This window comes from Mustela putorius, unplaced genomic scaffold, assembly GCF_011764305.1.
Source record: "Mustela putorius furo isolate JIRA1106 unplaced genomic scaffold, ASM1176430v1.1 tig00000145_pilon_pilon_pilon, whole genome shotgun sequence".
Classification (NCBI taxonomy): Eukaryota; Metazoa; Chordata; class Mammalia; order Carnivora; family Mustelidae; genus Mustela; species Mustela putorius.
The window spans coordinates 36,763,249-36,781,011 of NW_025421294.1; the positions used below are offsets into that span (position 1 = coordinate 36,763,249).

At 46.1% G+C, this 17,763-nt stretch overlaps 1 protein-coding gene across 1 annotated transcript in view; it reads right to left on the reverse strand.

The window, feature by feature from the left end:
• Positions 1–4,649: 4,649 nt before the first annotated feature.
• Positions 4,650–17,763, reverse strand: part of BNIP1 (BCL2 interacting protein 1) — an 88,239-nt gene continuing 75,125 nt past the window's right edge. The window contains exon 8 of the transcript XR_001180965.2: positions 4,650–4,711. The gene's annotated coding sequence lies outside the window, so the exon portion shown is untranslated. The remainder of the gene's footprint in view (positions 4,712–17,763) is intronic.

Consider the following 17,763-nt stretch of genomic DNA (forward strand, 5'->3'; position numbering starts at 1 on the left):
AGCTCGATCCCAGGACACTGGAATCATGACCTGAGCCGAAGGCAGAGGCTTAACCCACTGAGCCACCCAGGAGCCCCATGTTTACACATTCTTGATCTCACCTGGCTATGGCAAACAACTGAGGTTTACGAAATGCTAAATCAGACTATTAATGTTTTTGATGCTTTAATACACAACAATACTCATTGCCACCCTGGAGAGTTCTACCCTGACAGGTGGGCCTGGGCAGAGAAGCGCAGACAGTAGTGGAGCTCCACCACAGGCACATGGAACGCCAGCAGACATCTAACCAGAAGACCACATTCAATGTGCTGCTTTCCCCAGTGAATGCTGCTAGAACAGAATTCCACCTGCCTCAATCCAGGGAGTCTTTCTGACCCTGTCTGAAAGTTCCCAAGCTTGGGGCCAAGGCCTGGTGTTGTCCACTCTAACCTGGCAGAGGGAATGTATCTGTAAGCTACCTTCCCAGGCACCGACAAAGAAGCCTCACTCAGCACATGGCAGGGCTGGGAGCAACCCCCACTCACTAAGTAACAGACTGCATTTTTAAGTCACTTTGCTGAGGTCATCTGGTCCAATCCTAGTGAGATATAACATACCTTCGAGAATCCTCTCCATTTCCTAAAAGAAGACCTGACAAGCTAAGATCTCCCCACCTCCTCCAAGGGGTGGGGGCGCGGGGAGGAGAAAAGGGATGGAAACAAAGATGGACCCAGTTAAACAGAGCAGTGCCTTTTAATCCCCCTGCACTTCAGTTTGGGAGGCTCGGGCACTTGGTGCTTTTCTGGGCAACCTAAAATGAGGGCCCTTCAGCACTCCTCACGTGCAAGCTGGAAAGCCACACATGGGGTGGGAGTGGAGCAGGGGTGGGGGCGGGCAAGAGGGTTCCTAGACTCCAAGACTTCAGGGGATTAGGGAAGTGACAGGCCGTCCTGAGCGGGGGAAAGCTGCCAGCCCCTGCCCCCTCCCCCAGGCTCGGGTCCAGCCTCCCCTGCACGGAGTTGCCTGCAGAGCTGAGGCTCTCCCTAGGTCTCAGTGAGCCACCGGACATGTTTGGCGCGGAGGCGGAGGGTTTGGCAGGTCTGGTCCCCACCAACTGCCACCTTGCCGGGTGTGAGCAGAACAGCAGGTGGGTCCAGAGGAAGGCACAGTCTGCCTGTGTTGGCATCTGGCAGCATCACGCTGCAGCTTCCATGATATAAATACAGGGAGCGAAAATAGCTAATCCCAGATAACAGCGGTGTAATCACCCAGCGCCCGGCCTGGAATCCCAGAGAATTTGGAGGCAGCAGCTGCCGGGGCTGCCCCCATCAGCAGCCCACTGCCCCTGGGTGGCCTGGGCCCAGTGTGTAAGCCAGAACAAAGCTGGGGAGCGCAGAGCAACTGGAAGAAGAGACCTGATGAAAAACACCTCGGATCCCTGTTCTGCCTGGGAAGAGATGCGTTTTCTAGAAGCACCATGGAAATCCTGAGCGTGCGGCGATGCCAACCTGGTCTCCCTGGTCTCGGCTGCGATCTGATGATATACATGGAATCATCTAGTTTGGGGGTTTGTTTCTTTGACTTCCAGGCATAAGGATCATCATTGGTCTTACCACCGTCCCACAGCCTGGGAGGGTGGGGGCCTCTCCCACGATTCTCCCACACTCTGGAGGATCCGTGGCCACCAACTCCAGGCTCCTGACCTCATTTCTGACAGGCTGTCACACCCAGTGGCCCAGTGGGGACTGCAGCACCTCCACAGGACGGCTTGCAGTCACTGCTCCTGTGGCGACCGCCACGCGTCCAGGAGAAGCTGCCGGGCTTGCTGTCTCCAGCCATTTTGCTCACATAAGACATTTAATTAGGGCTTGTTGAGATGGTGCAAAGAGCTCAGGCCTCCTCTGTCCTACTTAGTGCATTCCTTGATTCTTGAGCTGCCAGTTGATGGACAAGCAATCCCCAGCCGTCAGTCATGTCTTTCCTCACACTCTGTGCTTTGTCCCGGCTCCTCAGCTGTGCCTCTGAAGGGCCCTGGACACTCCAGTCCCTTCTGACGGGTCATGAGGCATGCTGTCTCTCTCAGACAACGCAGACAGAGGCTGGCAGCCATGAGGTCAGCTTGGGCTGGGCCACTGTGGAAGAACAGTAATGGGGTCGGGCCACAGAAGTACTCAGAAGCAAGGCAAGGGCCTCAGAAATATGTCCTCAGGGAGCCCCTGAGACAGCTGACTCCCTATGGAACCAACCACTGTATGCAGAAGAAAAGGGGAGAGGAACATTCCAGAGCAAACCAGAAACAATGGGAGGTGGAATCACTGGTCATCACACATTCTAGGGGTGGCAGCAAACAAGACTCCTCCTGACTGGTTTTTGAGAAGCTGTTCTCTGATTCTCTAGCTTGGAGAACCCAACTCATTGGGAATAATATTATTTTTGTTTGGAGTTTCATGTCACTTTCTCACACAAGAGCTTCATATAGTCAACCACAGATGAGAGTCACCGTGTTCTCTACCCGGAACAAGGTCATAGAGATCCGCCACAGACATTTCAGAGGAGAGCAAACCATGAGCTGCACGAATCTCTGAGCCTCAAGTTGAAGGTGACAGGTATCAGACCCACCTGTCAAAAAGGGGCATGTGAGGTTGAATCGCCTCCCTGGGCCACCACAGGACGTTCAGCCATCAAGACCAAGTCTGAAGAGAGTATTCGATGACAAGGAGAAATGCTTGAAATTGTATATTAAGTACAAATATCAGGACAGAAAATGCATATGATGTGATCTCACTTATGTAAAATACACATATAAAAAGATAATGGAAAGCCACACACCTGAACACAGTCCATGCTCTTCATTGCTTAGTAAAATTATACTTTCTTTCTTTCTTGTGAAAGAAAACTGGGTTTCTCCCTCAATTTCTTAACCCTTCTAAAAAAGGGACATTTGACCTGACAGTCACTGCGCATTAGAGAAATCCACAATTTCTTAGATAGGATTACTTAGGTCCAGGCTGAAAATAAGTACCCAAATTTAAAAAAAAAAAAAAAAAAAAAAAAAGTCAATTTAAATTAAAATATTAAATAAAAAAATAAGACAGATATTGCCTAATTATGACAAACAGCTGAAGTTTAGGAAACTCCAGTGTATTAATTTTTTTTTTTAAATTTTGAAAAATACGTACAAATGTCTGACTTGGTGGGGGAGAACCCATTTCCACCCTTCAGATTCCTGACACAAAGAGGGATCCACACAGAGGATCGGAGAGAGGGATGGCACTCCATAATGAGCAAGGGGCAGGCCAGCAGGCCCCTAACAGAGGTCACTATTCATCCCCAGGTGAATGCATGAGGCTCCATCTGGAGTCTCCTCCTGATCCAGTGAGCTTCAACCCTGGTCCAGACCCTGCTTGTGCATTACAGATCCTTGGGAACCAACTGAGATGAAAGATGACAGCGAGGATAATAATTACAATTCGTCCTAAATATACCTGAATCTCTTACTCCTCATCGAAAAGTTTTTCCTTATATATGTTTAACAGAAAATAAACCAAAAAATGAGAGAATAAAAAGAGAAGGGAAATGCCATTCATGGAAGACACACTTTGTGCCAAAAAGTGTATTAGAAACAGGATGTATTCATGTAAAGCTGCCCCCACAACATCTGATATATCACACCCTCCATTTCACAGATGAGAAAACTGAGTCCCTGAGAGGTTAACTAACTCGTGAAAGATCACCCAGCTAGAAGCAGCCAAGCAAAGATCCAAATCTGGTGACTCAGAAGCCAAAGCCCAAGGTCTTTGCCCCAAACCACCCTGCTCCCCACCTCTGCAGGGGCATGTGTGTGTGCACAGAAAGCAAGGAGGGGGTAAGAAGATGGGCTGAGAGTGACGAGACTCCAGGTAGTCGGCAGTCTTTCTCTCCAGACATTTTAGCACTGGGGAAACACATCAGCTCAGACGCAGAAAGCCAGATAAGGAAACAAAGTCCAGGATAAAAAGCCAAATGCACAGGGCAGAACTACGGAATTAGTGTCTTGGCTCTGCGCTCGCTGGGCCGGTGCCCCCTGCTCCAGACATGAACCCCTCTGGCCAGCATGTAAATATGGCTTCCACGGCATACGAAAGGAACAGGACCAGGTCTCCGATGTCTGCCAGACAGGCAACTCCAGCTGTAATCTAATCGCACCCCTTGAAGGCCCAGCCAGCAATCTCTTTCCCTCACCCTGTCACAAATGCCATCACATCGCATCCCAGGCTCCCCTCACACGCACAGCCCCGGCAGGACACTGGGACCTGTCTTGGCCACACATCCACAGATCGGCGGGGTCAGCCCTGGTTCTGCACAGTTCACAAAGGCCAAAATAAAAGTGCAACCCAGAGGGGCCCTAGGGGGTGGCTAGCTGAGAGGTCAAGGCTTGGGGACTTTTTCTGTTAGCTTAGTCCCTGGTTGCTGGCCTCTGCACACTGTGGGTCGGCTCCAGGAAAGCTATTAGGGACAAAAGCTAAAGAAAGAGGCCAGGGATACTTCCTGAAATGCAAGACATTTTTAAAAGGAGTGAATAAAGTATGATAAAAACTCACCCGATGATCCAGATTTCAGGTTCGCTAGCTCTGATGATTTCGGAAGTCCCAGAGGGACTGCCTGAGGCAAACTGCCTTGGGCACCACCATCCAGAGCTGGGAGTCAGCAGGGCCCTTCTTTCCAAGGAGTTCAGATGCCTCAGGTAATCCTGGGGTGAGAATCAAGGAGAAACAAACTTCAGCACTTTGCATTTGGACTAGGTTGCCTGTGTCCAAGTAGCTTATCTTATTTGCTCCTACAGTAATCTGCAAGGCAAGTAAGCCCAGTGCTATTGTCCTCTTCTAACTAACGAGGAAAGCACAGTACATGGGACCCACAGTCCTACAAATAATTTGTGACCAAGCTGAGATGAGAACCAAAATCTGGAAGAGCGAACATCTGTCACCAGTAATCACAGGCTAGGTAATTCGGACCAAACCCCATTCTGCTGAGGACAAATAAAAGTTGCAGAAACAGCAAATCCTTAACTGCACAAATGGAAAACATTCATGATTTTTCTTGGAGCACAGAAAGAAGAGGAATATTGTTAAGTTCTGTTACTTTCCCCAGCACATTTTAAACTGGGAGAGTATCAGGAGACTCAAAAGTAGGAACACATTAGCGACCCACTCTTCTCAGTCGTACAAGTATGTACTACTACTACTACTACTACTACTACTACTACTATTATTATTATTATTCCTAAATAGTGATCACTTTGCCTTAGGTATGAAGACTTACCACTAAGGCATACAAAGGTAGAAATAAATGGAAAGAAAATCTAAATAGGCCTTTTTGGGAAGGGGTTTCTTCATGAGAATTTTGTCTGCCAAAATACCTTTTGAAAAAGAAAAGGGATAAATCCAGTGAAATATATTGTCAGCTTACTTCATCGTTTAGGAACATTTGTTTTATGTTTTTAATAGAACTGATGATTCTTTAGTTTAACAAACACACAAAAAAACCTGCTTAAAGACACCAGAGAGCTCACAAAATAATGGAGAATTAGCAGCCAGGATCCAAGGGAAGAAAGAGGCCCAGAAGAAGTAAGTTCATTCTTTGAGCTGCTTGAAGACATGGGGGCATTTGCTAATTCTACCAAGGATGACTGAGAGGCTGAGTGGCACTTTGGACAGCTTCACAGTGATAAAGGAGCAGAGATTCTATCTAAGGCCCACCAAGAGTTTGGGACTTGAAAGGTTTGAAACTCTGAAAAGATGCTCTCTACAAGGAAGTGTGAACCAGAAGAAGACAAATGCTTATGGGGACCACAGCTCAGCTTCAAGTATTCTAAAGCCCCCAAATTAGATTTAAGTAATCCTAGATCATGGTTCCCCAGAGCCTGGTAGAAACAAACACAAATATTGGGAAGAAAATATCATCAGAGGCTTCAAATTAATCCTGCATGCAACTTTCAAATACAATGCCCAAAACACAATAAAAAATAAAAAGGCATGAGGGGTATAAAGCAGTATTTTTGAAAAGGAAAAATAGAAAAATCAACAAAAAATAGAGAGAGACCTACAGAGGCTCTGGATTTGGAAGTTATCAAACATTTTTGAGCAACTATGCATATCATGTTCTAGGAAATAAAAGATAAGACTGAAAATTTCCCCACCCCAGGAAGTGATTGTAGTTACCTAAGCCAGGCACTCAGTACTAAGGTGTTAGCCTCAAGTCTTCTCCTTCCTTTGTTCCCCCAAACCAATCCATCAGCATATCAGTGGGTTCTACTTCCGAAAAATGATCTTATTTCACTATTTGAATCTGTTTCTATTTGTTCATTTTCTCCCACTAGAGTGTTATCTTTTTAAAAGCAGAAACTTCTGGGCACCTGGGTGCCTCAGTGGGTTAAAGCCTCTGCCTTCAGCTCAGGTCATGATCCCAGGGTCCTGGGATTGAGCCCCACATCAGGCTCTCTGCTGGGCAAGGAGCCTGCTTCCCCCTCTCTGCCTCTCTCTCTCTCTCTCTCTGTCAAATAAATAAATAAATAAAATCTTTTTTTAAATAAATAAAAGCAGAAACTTTTGTTGTTCTTTTGGGGTTTGATTTATTTTTCTGGTGCATCCCCAGCTTCTGGACTAATGATTGTCATTTAACAGACCTGTAAGAAATATGTGTCCCTAGCTATGAATGTCAGGGAATATGTCACAGGGAGGTGATATTTGAGCTGGGTCTTGAAACATAAGCAAGTGCTCACGTGCTGGAGAAGGAGGAAGGGAATGCCCAGAAGAGGGAACCAACTACATGATCAAATACAGGGAAGCAAAGACAAAAAGCATTGAGTATTGAGAAGTTCAGAGTCTAAAGGTTAGTGTGCTCAGTTCAAATTCTAGCTCTGTAACCTTCTGAAAAGTAGTTTCCTGATTTGAATAAACTGGAATTAATACTAGGACAGTCTTCATAGGGCTGTCCTGAGAATTAAATAAGAACAGGCATAGCACGGTGCGAGTATGCAAAAAATGGTAGTTTTATTGATATTAACCATGTATAATTGGGGCAGCCGGGTGGCTCAGTCTGTTAAGTGTCCGACATTTGATCTCAGTTCGGGTCTTGATCACAGGGTCATAAGCTCAAGCCCCACAATGGGCTCCACACTGGCATGGAGCCTACTTTAAATAAACAAATGAACAAACAAATAACACTTTTAATAATTTGGCTTGGTTACAATATAGGTTGCAATGACGTGTTTCTGGAAGATGTAACTAGATGGTCAGGTTGAAGTCAGATCATTTGAGGTCAGAGGATCCTCAAAATCATAGCAACAGTGGCCAAGTGGTCATAGTTTTGCTAATTATCCTATTACTCAAAGCATTAGGGGATCAGCAGTCTCTCACCTGAAAGCCAGCTTCTATTCTTATGCAAGCTAAACAGCAATCAGCTCATATAGGGCCACTCTCAATTATTACGTTGGAGTATTAGTTACCAGTTGCTGAGTAGCAAACTACCCCACATACCGACAGCTTAAAAACCAAAGAATATTTATTATTTCAAACAGTAATTGGGTCAGGAATACAAGAACAGCTTAATTGGGTTGTTCTGGCTTAAGGTATCGAGATTGAAGGCAGTTGCAGTCATCTGAAGGCTGAAGATTCACGTTCAAGATTGCTCACATGGTCACCAATTTCAAGCTAGCTGTTGGCAAGAGGCCTCAGTTCTGTGCCACATAGACCACAGGGCTGAATCTCCTCACAACATGGTGGCTAGTTTCACCCAAAGCAAGTGCTCCAAAGGGGGCAAGGAAAAAGTCACAGTGTCTTTTAAGACTGAGCATCAGAAATCATACATAGTCATTTCTACAATACCCTACTGGCCACCAGGTCAGCCCTAGTCATGGTGGGGGCTCAAGTCTTCTCTGCACAGCCTCGTATCCTTCCAGATTACCAGGAAGCAAGGACCCCTGGGTGTTATCTTGGGAGCTGGCTATCCCAGCTGGCCAGAACAGAACTGAATTTCTCATCACATCCCAATAGATGGAACCAATTATCGGTGCTGAAAGAGGAAGTGTAAAAATGGAAAGCAGAAGAACAAGACTGCTGAAGGAATCAAGTAATGATAAAGCATAAAGAGTAAAGAATAAGAAGGAAGTAAATAAAGTATAATATTAACAATAATAGTCACCATTTATTGAATGCTTCCCTTGTACCAAAGGCCAAGATGTTTCCATGCTCTCTCTCAGTGGTCGACAAGCTGAGATCCATGGGTCCCATGTGGCCTACATCTGACTATGAACGCAGTCTTCATGGAACACAGCCACACCCATTGGAGGATGCACTGTCTATGGCTGCTGTCACCTACAGCCATGGTTGAGGACTTGTCACAGAAACCATATGGTCTGCAAAGCCGAAAATATTTACCATCTGGTACTTTCCAGAAAAACTTTACCAACCTGCTATGTTCTATCTCATTAAAACCCCATAAAAAACACATGGTGGGGGAAAAAAAGAAATGAAAGTTTTTAATTTAAAAAATGTAAGAACCTGTGAGGTAAGTGATATCACTTGCCTCATTTTATAGGTGAGAAAACTGAGGATCATGTAAATTGAGTGACTTGCCCGAGATTGTGTTTGTCTCAAGTCACAGAGTAAGGTTTGTATCAGCCCGACCTCAGGGGCTGGCTTAAACTGGACTAGGAATCAAAAAGGCTGGCTTTTCCGAGAAGCTACATGACCTTCAGTACTTACTTAAGGTCTTGCTTTTCATTTCATCCCTCTACTGGGGACAGATTTTTCAATGTAAAACTGCTTCACAGGAAAGTCAAATGATAAATATAAAAGTAAAATGAAAAAGTAGCAAACACTTTTAGTGTATGACGCCGATTTTTACAGAGAGAAAGAGCTTTGGGAGAAATGACCAGGAAAGAAGGATCTAGGTTATCCCTGAAAAAGATACTACTCAAAAGTTACTGGTTTAAAGTAACAACAATATGGGGCACCTGGGTGGCTCAGTGGGTTAAAGTAACAACAATTTATTATTTGTCAGGATTTTGTGGGTTGGCTGGATGATTCCTCCGCTGGTTCCCCCCAAACTCACTTACGCGGCTGCATTCAGTTAGAGGAGGGGTTCTCAACCATGGGTGAACTTTGCCCCCAGGGAACATTTGGGAATGTCTGGGGATATCACGGATAGTGTTCTTCTCATCTAATGGGTAGAGGACAGGAATTCCTCAAAACATCTTATGTTATATAGAACAGCCCCCCTCAACAAAGCATTACCTGGAACCAAATCTCAGTAGGGTCAAGGTTGAGAAACCCAAGCTACAGGGTGCAGAGCTGGAAAATTCAAGATGCTGTCACTCACGTTCTCCTCCATGTGGCCTCTAGTCCTCAATCCCATAGGCCAGATCGGCTTCCTTCCATCATGGTCTCAGAGCAGAGTTCTGCAGATGCAAGGCCCCTTGAGACCTGGGCTCTGGAACTCACCCAAGGTAACCTCCATCACATTTTATTGGCCAAAGCAAGTCAGAAAATCAGCCCCGACTGTAGACAGTGTAGGAACAGACTCAGGTCCGATGGGAAGGGGCAGCAAAGTCACATTCAAAGCAGTGTGTGTACTGGGCTGGGAGGAATCTGTGACTAGGAAATAATCTACTACAAGAAGTAAGATTAAATATGTTTCCACCGGAGTGCTAAGCTAGTGGTTCTCAAAGCATGGCCTGAAACAGGAGCATCACCTGAGAACCTGCTAGTAATGCAAATTCTCAGCTCCCCGCCCAATCCAATGGAGTCAAAAACAGAGGAGTGGCAACCGGCAATTCATATGCTAACAAGTCCACTACCCTAAAAGTGAGCAATCAGGGGTGCTTGGGTGGCTCAGCCAGTTAAGTGCCTGCTAACCATCTGCTTTCAGCTCCGGTCGTGATCCCAGGGTCCTAGGATCGAGCCCCGCATCAGTCTCTCTGCTCTGCGTGGAGTCTGCTCCTCCCTCTGTCCCTCCTACTCTCTCTCTCTTACTCTCTCTCTCTCTCTCTCTGTGTCAAATTAAAAAAATAAAACCTAAAAAAAAAAAAAAAAAAAAGTAAGCAATCAGAGCAAATACCTATGTGTGCTGGGGACACCAGCGTGAATGTTGGTGGAGGCCAAAACCTCTCTCCCTCTCTCCGTCCACCTCTCCCTGGGTCTCTGGCCATTCACCTAAGAACAGCGCTCTGTCTTTAATGATGGAGTTTCATAGGAACAACCCTTACCCTCTCAGCAGAAACATGTCAGTGGTCCACAGAGGGGCAGGAAACTGAGTTGCAGCTCTTGCCCAACCGAACAGGCAAGAAGGGCAGGAGGGGGCAGGAGGGGGCAGGAGGGGAAGCCAGCCCTGGTTAAGAAGGCAGGCAGCCCTCCTGGGGAGCTGGAAGGGAGGGACCAGAGGACTTTTTTGTTTTTGTTTTTGCTACTGAAAATATTATCAGGGGAAAAAGTATCGATGTTACATAAAATAATGTTTTTTTAGAGGCTTAAAAAAAAATACTAGCAGAGTCCATACAGAATTTTTAATCCTCAGCCCAGAACTTAAATTTCTATCATTGATTAAGAAGTAAAATCAGACCAAACCCCTACTGGTGACCGCCATCCGTAAGTACACAGAGGCCACTAAAATCCCTGTCTTCCAACAGCACCGCGCTCTGCAGCCCCAAGGCAAAACCAGAGGTAGGTCATAGTCAAGTTCCCAAGCTACCTGTGAGCCCTCTCTGATGACGACGCATCTGGTTTGTTGTTTTTGTTTTTGTTTAGTCTGGAAATCGCCGAGACAGTTTGTGACCTGAGTATCTCCAGCTGAGAGTACTACACAGAGAGACTGTGAAGCCCAAGGCTGTCCCTAGGAACCAGGGAGGCCCTGGGCTGGAGGAGTTACCGCAAGTAAAGGGTGCGGGGCTCAGAGCCTCTCCCACCCCTCCTCCACCCAGAGCCAATCAGGTTCTCAAGCAACTAAAGGAGGGAGATGTGTGACCTCCACAGCTCGTTACAGTATCCGTCCAATCTGAGACAAGATGAACATTACCAGATCCCTGACAAACCCCATAGTCCGACAAAAGGATTCAGTCATTCTTTAAGCACAGAAGTGGCAACTCCACCATCTCCAGGGTGGACACCAAATGAGCTACTGCACCTTCTGGAGGCAGATTTGGGAGCCAAGGAGGGAAGACTTTGTTGGTATTCAAGTAAATCTTTCTGCCCATTGGCCTGACCCTGGCATAGGGAGAGGCAGCTTCTCCAGGCACTAAGCTCCTCTCACCGGAGTTATGCCAGCCAGAACCAGGACATTAAAAATCAATGGTTGAGGGGCGCCCTGGGTGCCTCAGCTGGTTAAGCAACTACTTCAGCTCAGGTCATGATCCCAGGGTCCTGGGATTGAGCCCCACACTGGGCTCCCTGCTCAGTGGGGAGCCTGCTTCTCCTTCTCCCTCTGCTGCTCTGCCTGCTTGTATTCTCTCACTCTCTGTCAAATAAATAAATAAACAAATAAATAAATAAACTTTAAAAACTAATGGTTGGGGTGCTCCAGGGGGGACTTAGGGCCTGGGTAGAGAATCTGAACATGATGGCGTACAAACAGAAGCACCATGAGGACAGGTGGACCACCCCCTACACTCAGTCCTTCTGTTTTAGGAACTGGGATTCTGCATAAAAAATAATTTGTGATAAGGGTCCCATTGCTCTAAAACAAAACTCTGAAAACAACTAACGGGACTAATGTTCCTTCCAACATTCAGATTCCTAGTTGCTTGTGAACTAAGTATCTGGGTGTCCAGAGTATCCAATAATACCTAAGCCATAATCACCCTCATTGTCATCGTCTCTAATGCGTGAATATAAACTATCACCATAGCATAAACAACCCAACATAACACTGACTTCCCATTGCAAAAAAATTCAAGTTCATCTTCCTTGGTTTGAACAGGGGTGGCAGAACTGTTTCATCGCTGACCTTTCCTCTTCATCGCTTGAGAAAATGGTGATGACATCTTTTTGGCCAGATGGAACTGATGGGAGATTTATGGAGCAGCTGAGAACTGTCAAAGCCGGGCCAGGCAGATCCCACAAGACAATGACCATGGCCTTTTCATCAAGGAGCACGTTGCTTTCTGGAATCCACTAACACAAGAGGTTCATATCTACCCAGTCATCAGCAAGATTATCCCAACACCCCACCAGCTGCGACCACCCAATCCGGAGGCCTCTGCTTTTGCTCTTGAGGGATGGCATGTGGTGTGCACAGGGGTCTTACCCCTCACCCACCATCACCACCGCCCAGGCCCAGTCTGGCACCCACGGCCCTCCCAGAGTGGGAAACCTCATCCAATGCCTCCTCGGTTACAGAGATTTCAGAAATTAGTCACAGAAAGGAGGGCGGGAAGACAGAGGAGGTTTCCTGAAGGAACCAGTAACAAGATCTGGGGTGTTTCACCTCGAGGTCACAGCAGCTCAGAGTTGTCCCTGAGTTAGCAATGAGTGGTCAAGAGTAAAATCAACCTCTTTAAAGCCTCCGCTGACTTGTCCACCATCCACTGTACAAGGAGATTGCATGAGGCAAAGCCTTCAGCAAATGGGTCTCCCCATTCACTGAGCTTTCTCTAGAGATTTTGATCCATTTCCCATTCCCAGCCTCAAAAGATGAGCCCAGTCCCCACACGTGATCAGATAGAAGGCGGGGGTCGAATTGGACACGAGGATCCAGCATTTGTTTGAGATGAGGGTTCAGACCAGGACTCCTTCTATGGCGCTGGTGACCTGGGGAGGACAGCCCCAGTTTGCCCAGAATCATTACTGATATCACTGCCTTTCCCCCTCAAAAGTCCCCTTTTGAACAACAGACTATACAGTCTGTCTTTGGCCCAGTCACCACCTATGCTCTTCAGTAAGAATCTGGAAAACCTCAGAAAGCCCTACAAGCCAAGACATGCAGGGATTACAAAGGCAAAGAGATCAAATGTATTTCAATTTAAAAAAAGCCAATGGGCAAAGATGTTCATTGGTTTGGTTTGTAACAGGGAAAACATGGAAACAAGCCAAATATCCATCCATAGGAAATGGATTAATAAATGGTTAATAAAGGCTTATCAATATGGAATACTATGCACTGATTCAAAAGAAAAAGTGGATCTATATGGACTGACATGGAAAGATCTCCAAGGCAGATTGGTTAGAGAAGAAGAAGACTTATCAATGCAACATGAATGATTCCAGTCATCTTTCCTTTGTAATTATACATGGAGACATATAGATCCATGTATAAAAGTGCATAAAGAAAGGTCTAGTACTACACTGTGTAATAAAAATATAACATAAGTCACATATGTAATTTATAATTTTCCTATATCTGTATTTTTACAAAGTGAAATTTATTTTATGTAAACTAATATATCCCAAATATTATGTAAATCATAAAAGATTATTAATGATATATTCCACATTTTAGTACTAACTAAAATTACAACTAACTTTAGTTACATTTTTTTGTGTAACTCAAAATTATGCTTATAGCAATCTCAATTCTTACTAGCCATATTTCAAGGGCTCAGTGGCCACATGTGGCTTTTTGTATTTGTATTTATATTATTTGTATTATTGTAGAACAGGTCAAGGCTAGAAGGAGGCACACCAGATAACTAGACTTATCTCTGGGTAGGGAACTGGTTTTAGGGAAATGAAGTCACTTATGTAGAATTAGAAACTACTGCAGTGAAAATACATTCACTTATACATTTAATTTTATAAAACAATAAAATATGAAATTTTAAAAATGAGGAGCCAGAACATGGAATATGAAACTAACAGCCTATAAATGAACTGTGAGGGAACATAGTATTCTAATCAATTCACCACTAAAGAGTGTCTGCATTTAAAAAAATTTGATCCCCATCAGCTCCAGGGGCTGGCTGGCTGACCCCAGGACTGCTCCAGCCTAGCCAGCCACCAGAAGCAAGCTTCCTGAGGGTCACCTAGCTTCCTTACCTATCTAGAAACAGGAAGCCATGGTGCATCCATGAGAAGTCTGTTATCTCAGGGAACAAGGCAGTGCTCTAGAATATTCAGATTGAAGCTGTGACAAAATACAGATGGGAAAACCAATGTATCAAAATAGCCCAGGGGTGCTAGGTTTAAAACACAGACTCCTGAACCCTACAAAATAAGGATTGGTGAGGTAGGGTCCAAGAATCTGTGATACGCAAGAACTCCAAGAGAATTCTAAACCAAACAGAGATACAAAGGGATGTCATTCTTTTCTAGCCAAATTTCCACTGCCAGATTCCTGGCTAGGATTAGACTCCACCCAGAATCGTACTGACAAAAAGTGGACGACAGGAAATCCAAACACTTGGGCCTTCCCCTGCCTTACCCCAGAGGAAGGCTACTCTTCTTTCACAGTACTTACTGAAAGATGCTTCCAGAGACCACAACTAAAAAGCAGGTCATCCATTGGTAATGATTGCCTTGTCCAATGTTAGCCCTGCATCTACCCTCCAAATCAGAGAGAGCCCTGCCTGGGGGACCAGAGCCCCCCTCAGCCCCTGTCCCTATTTGGGAATGCAAAAGGTATTTCTGTTTCCACCATCCAAGAGATGACCTTGGGGCATCTGAGTGGAGTAAGGTTCTCCCTCAAGTTGAGGTTTTGTGTCTATTTGATTTTGGTTTTGGTTATTACGTGCTTTTCCAATAATCCAATTCACAATTCAATGTTAAACGGGGGTGGGGGCAATTTCTTCAAAAACATATTGTCAATAGTGAAAGATTATTGCTTACATGTCTATAACACCTTTGTAGGCAATGAGCCCTCCTACTCTCTCAACCACCAATGAAGCTGACAGGTGTGATTATCCCCATTTTACAAAAAAGGGCAGAAGGCTGGGAGGGTTAAGAGATGGGTAGGTGGAGGAAAACACTAAGGTCATGGAGCTCTTCTTTTGTGTTGGGTCTTGAGCCAGGGGTGTGGCAGGGATCAGACTGAATTTTCAGGACAAGCAGGGAAGGGGGTGACCTGCTCTTCCCAGGTCACACATGAAGGAAGGGGCCAGGACCTCACAAAGCTGGTGAGAGACATGTTATCCCCTGGAGTCCTCCGCAGTGCTCTTTCCCTGCTTCACACACACGAGTTCCCTTGGACACAAAATGATTGGGGCACCTGGGTGGCTCAGTGGGTTGAGCCTCTGCCTTCAGTCCAGGTCATGATCTCAGGGTCCAGGGATCTAGCCCTACATCGGGCTCTCTCTGCTCAGCAGGGAGCCTGCTTCCCCCTCTCTCTCTGCCTGCTGCTCTGCCTACTTGTGATCTCTCTCCCTCTGTCAAATAAATAAATAAAATCTTTAAAAAAAAAAAAAAAAGATTGACAGCTCCCTTCACCCCCCACTAAGCCACATCTTGCTGATTAAAAGAAAGTCCTCCTCACACTAGTTAAACAAGCAGATGAACGTTTTCATCAAAGCTAATTGTCCTTTAATACTCTGATGCCCACTGTCCTCTCCTGACACCTGGCCGCTGTCAGTCTCCCTGTGGCAGAAACAGCTAGCTAGTTTTCCTTCTCCCCACCCCCACCCGGCCTTCCCTTTCCCAGGACTTAGAAACTTCCTTTCCCCTTGGCGGTGCTGGCTCTCTCTATCTACCTATCTCCTCTCTCAATCTCTCTTTTCTCTTTCAATTCCTTCAACCACCCTCCCTCTCTCTTGGGTTCCCTAGAAAAAGCAACCAGTAGAGAAAAACAGCAAAACAGAATGAAGAAGGGATGCCCAGAGGGTCTGGGGCAGCCTCCCCACCGCAGAAGGTCAGAGTGAGAAGCAAGAGAAGTGAGTGTGCTCACCAAGATGGCAGGAGCCATCTGCCCAGATGTTCTGGAAGTTGAGGAAAATTTCTCAGTGCCACTCTGCCCGCCACTCTTCAGAGAGGGAAAGCTCTGGGATTCCCAACAGTGCTAGGCAGCGCTTACCACCGAAACCCATAAGATCTGGTGCACAGTCCCAGGCCCAGTTCTCCACAAACTCCCCCGCCCCTGCCCCCTACCCCAGGATGCCGTTGGGGCTGGGACACCATCTCCAGAGAACAGTAAAATAGTAAAAGCAGCCAGTTTTGCTGCCGCTGAAAATTCTACAGCTTTTGCTACATTCAAGGATTTCTCTTCAGCAGGTCTGAGCCCCCAGATGCAATGTCGCTTAGATGTGACCCTGAGTTCCTGGGGAGGGAGAGACAAACAGGTAAACTTGAACAGGCTCCACCAAAATTCTGAATCATAGCCACAAAAAGATCCCCTTCCTGTTCAAGAGGCACTGCCCACAGCACATGGATTTGCTATAAAGTCGATGCTCCACAGATCTCCTATTTACCCGTCTGCAAGCATGTGTTGCCCGCCCAGCCCGGAAGTGAGCTAAGAATGTATCCTCTGCCCTCAAATGCCTGAGGACAAGGCCACGCACTGGAAGACAGGCACTTAAACTGAAAAGCAGCACCCAGGGGCAAGGTGTTGTCATTATTCTGTGTAATTTGTATTACGAATCCTATATTACTATGGTTTTATAGTTTAAGCAACGAAATGGCTTCTTGCACCTGCTCTGCTCCCCGCCTCCACATTCCCTAAGCTCCACGCCAGCCTACAGCCCTTGCCAACCACACCAAGGATTTTTTTCAAGGGGAGGGAGATGCAAAAAGAGAAACTGCTAAGGCCCTCTGACTACCTGCATTTGCAGTTTTGAACTCTGAAGGCAGGGGAAGGAGAGCCAATAGTGGAGCTGAAAAGAAGACACAGTCCAGGAGGAAGGCCTAAGATCATCTCAGATCAACGTTCCTTTAGCAGGCCTCTCTCTTTTTCTCCCTTAAGCCATTTATTCTCTACTCTGGGACAACTCTGTTGCCAATAATACTGCTAAGAGCCACTGTTTGTTAAGCACTGGTACCAAGCAAAACAGTATGTGGTCCATTTTGCTCAAACAATGCTCTGGTTATCTACTGCTGTGTAACAAACCATCCCAAAACATAGTGGTGTGAAAAAAAAAAATTGTATTATGTTCCCTGAATCTGTGGATCAGGAATTTGGACAGGTCACAGCAGGCATGATTTGTCTTTGCTCTGTGACGTGTGGGGCCTTAGCTGTGAAAACTGGGCCAGCTAGGTCCTGGATTTGTCTGGAGGCTTCAACACTCACAGGTCTGGCATCCAAGCTGGAATGACTAGAAGGACAGGTTGAGCTGGAACTGTCGACCACTGTGCCCATACATGGCTTCTTCATGTGGCTCGAGCTTCCTCACAGCATAGAGGCCGCAGAGTAGGCAGACTTCTCGTGTGGTAGTTTGTGGCTCCAAGAACAAGTGCTCCAGCAAGCAGGAAGAAGTTATATGGCTTTTTCTGACCTAGCTACAGAAGTCACATGGTGTCACTGCATGTATTTTATTGTTGTACTGGTCAAAGCAGGGGCAAACCTGCCCAATTCAAGGGGCCAGGACATAGACCCAACCTCTCAAGGGGAGGAATGGCTAAGAATCTGGGACTCTCGTTTACAACACTATCTTATTTCATTGCCATCTGATAATCTTTTGAGGAAATATGAGTTACAGCCCCATTTTACAGATGAGGACAGCCAACAGCCAACTCCAGGGTCTGAGCTCCAAATCATTGCCCACACGACTCACTGCCTATCATTTCTGATGCCCTCCTTTGTTCTGAAGGTTCCCCAACCACCCCCCCCAGCCCAAATTCCATGAGTCTTCTTTCCTCACCTCTTTCTGTTGGTTTACCTGCTCTGAAT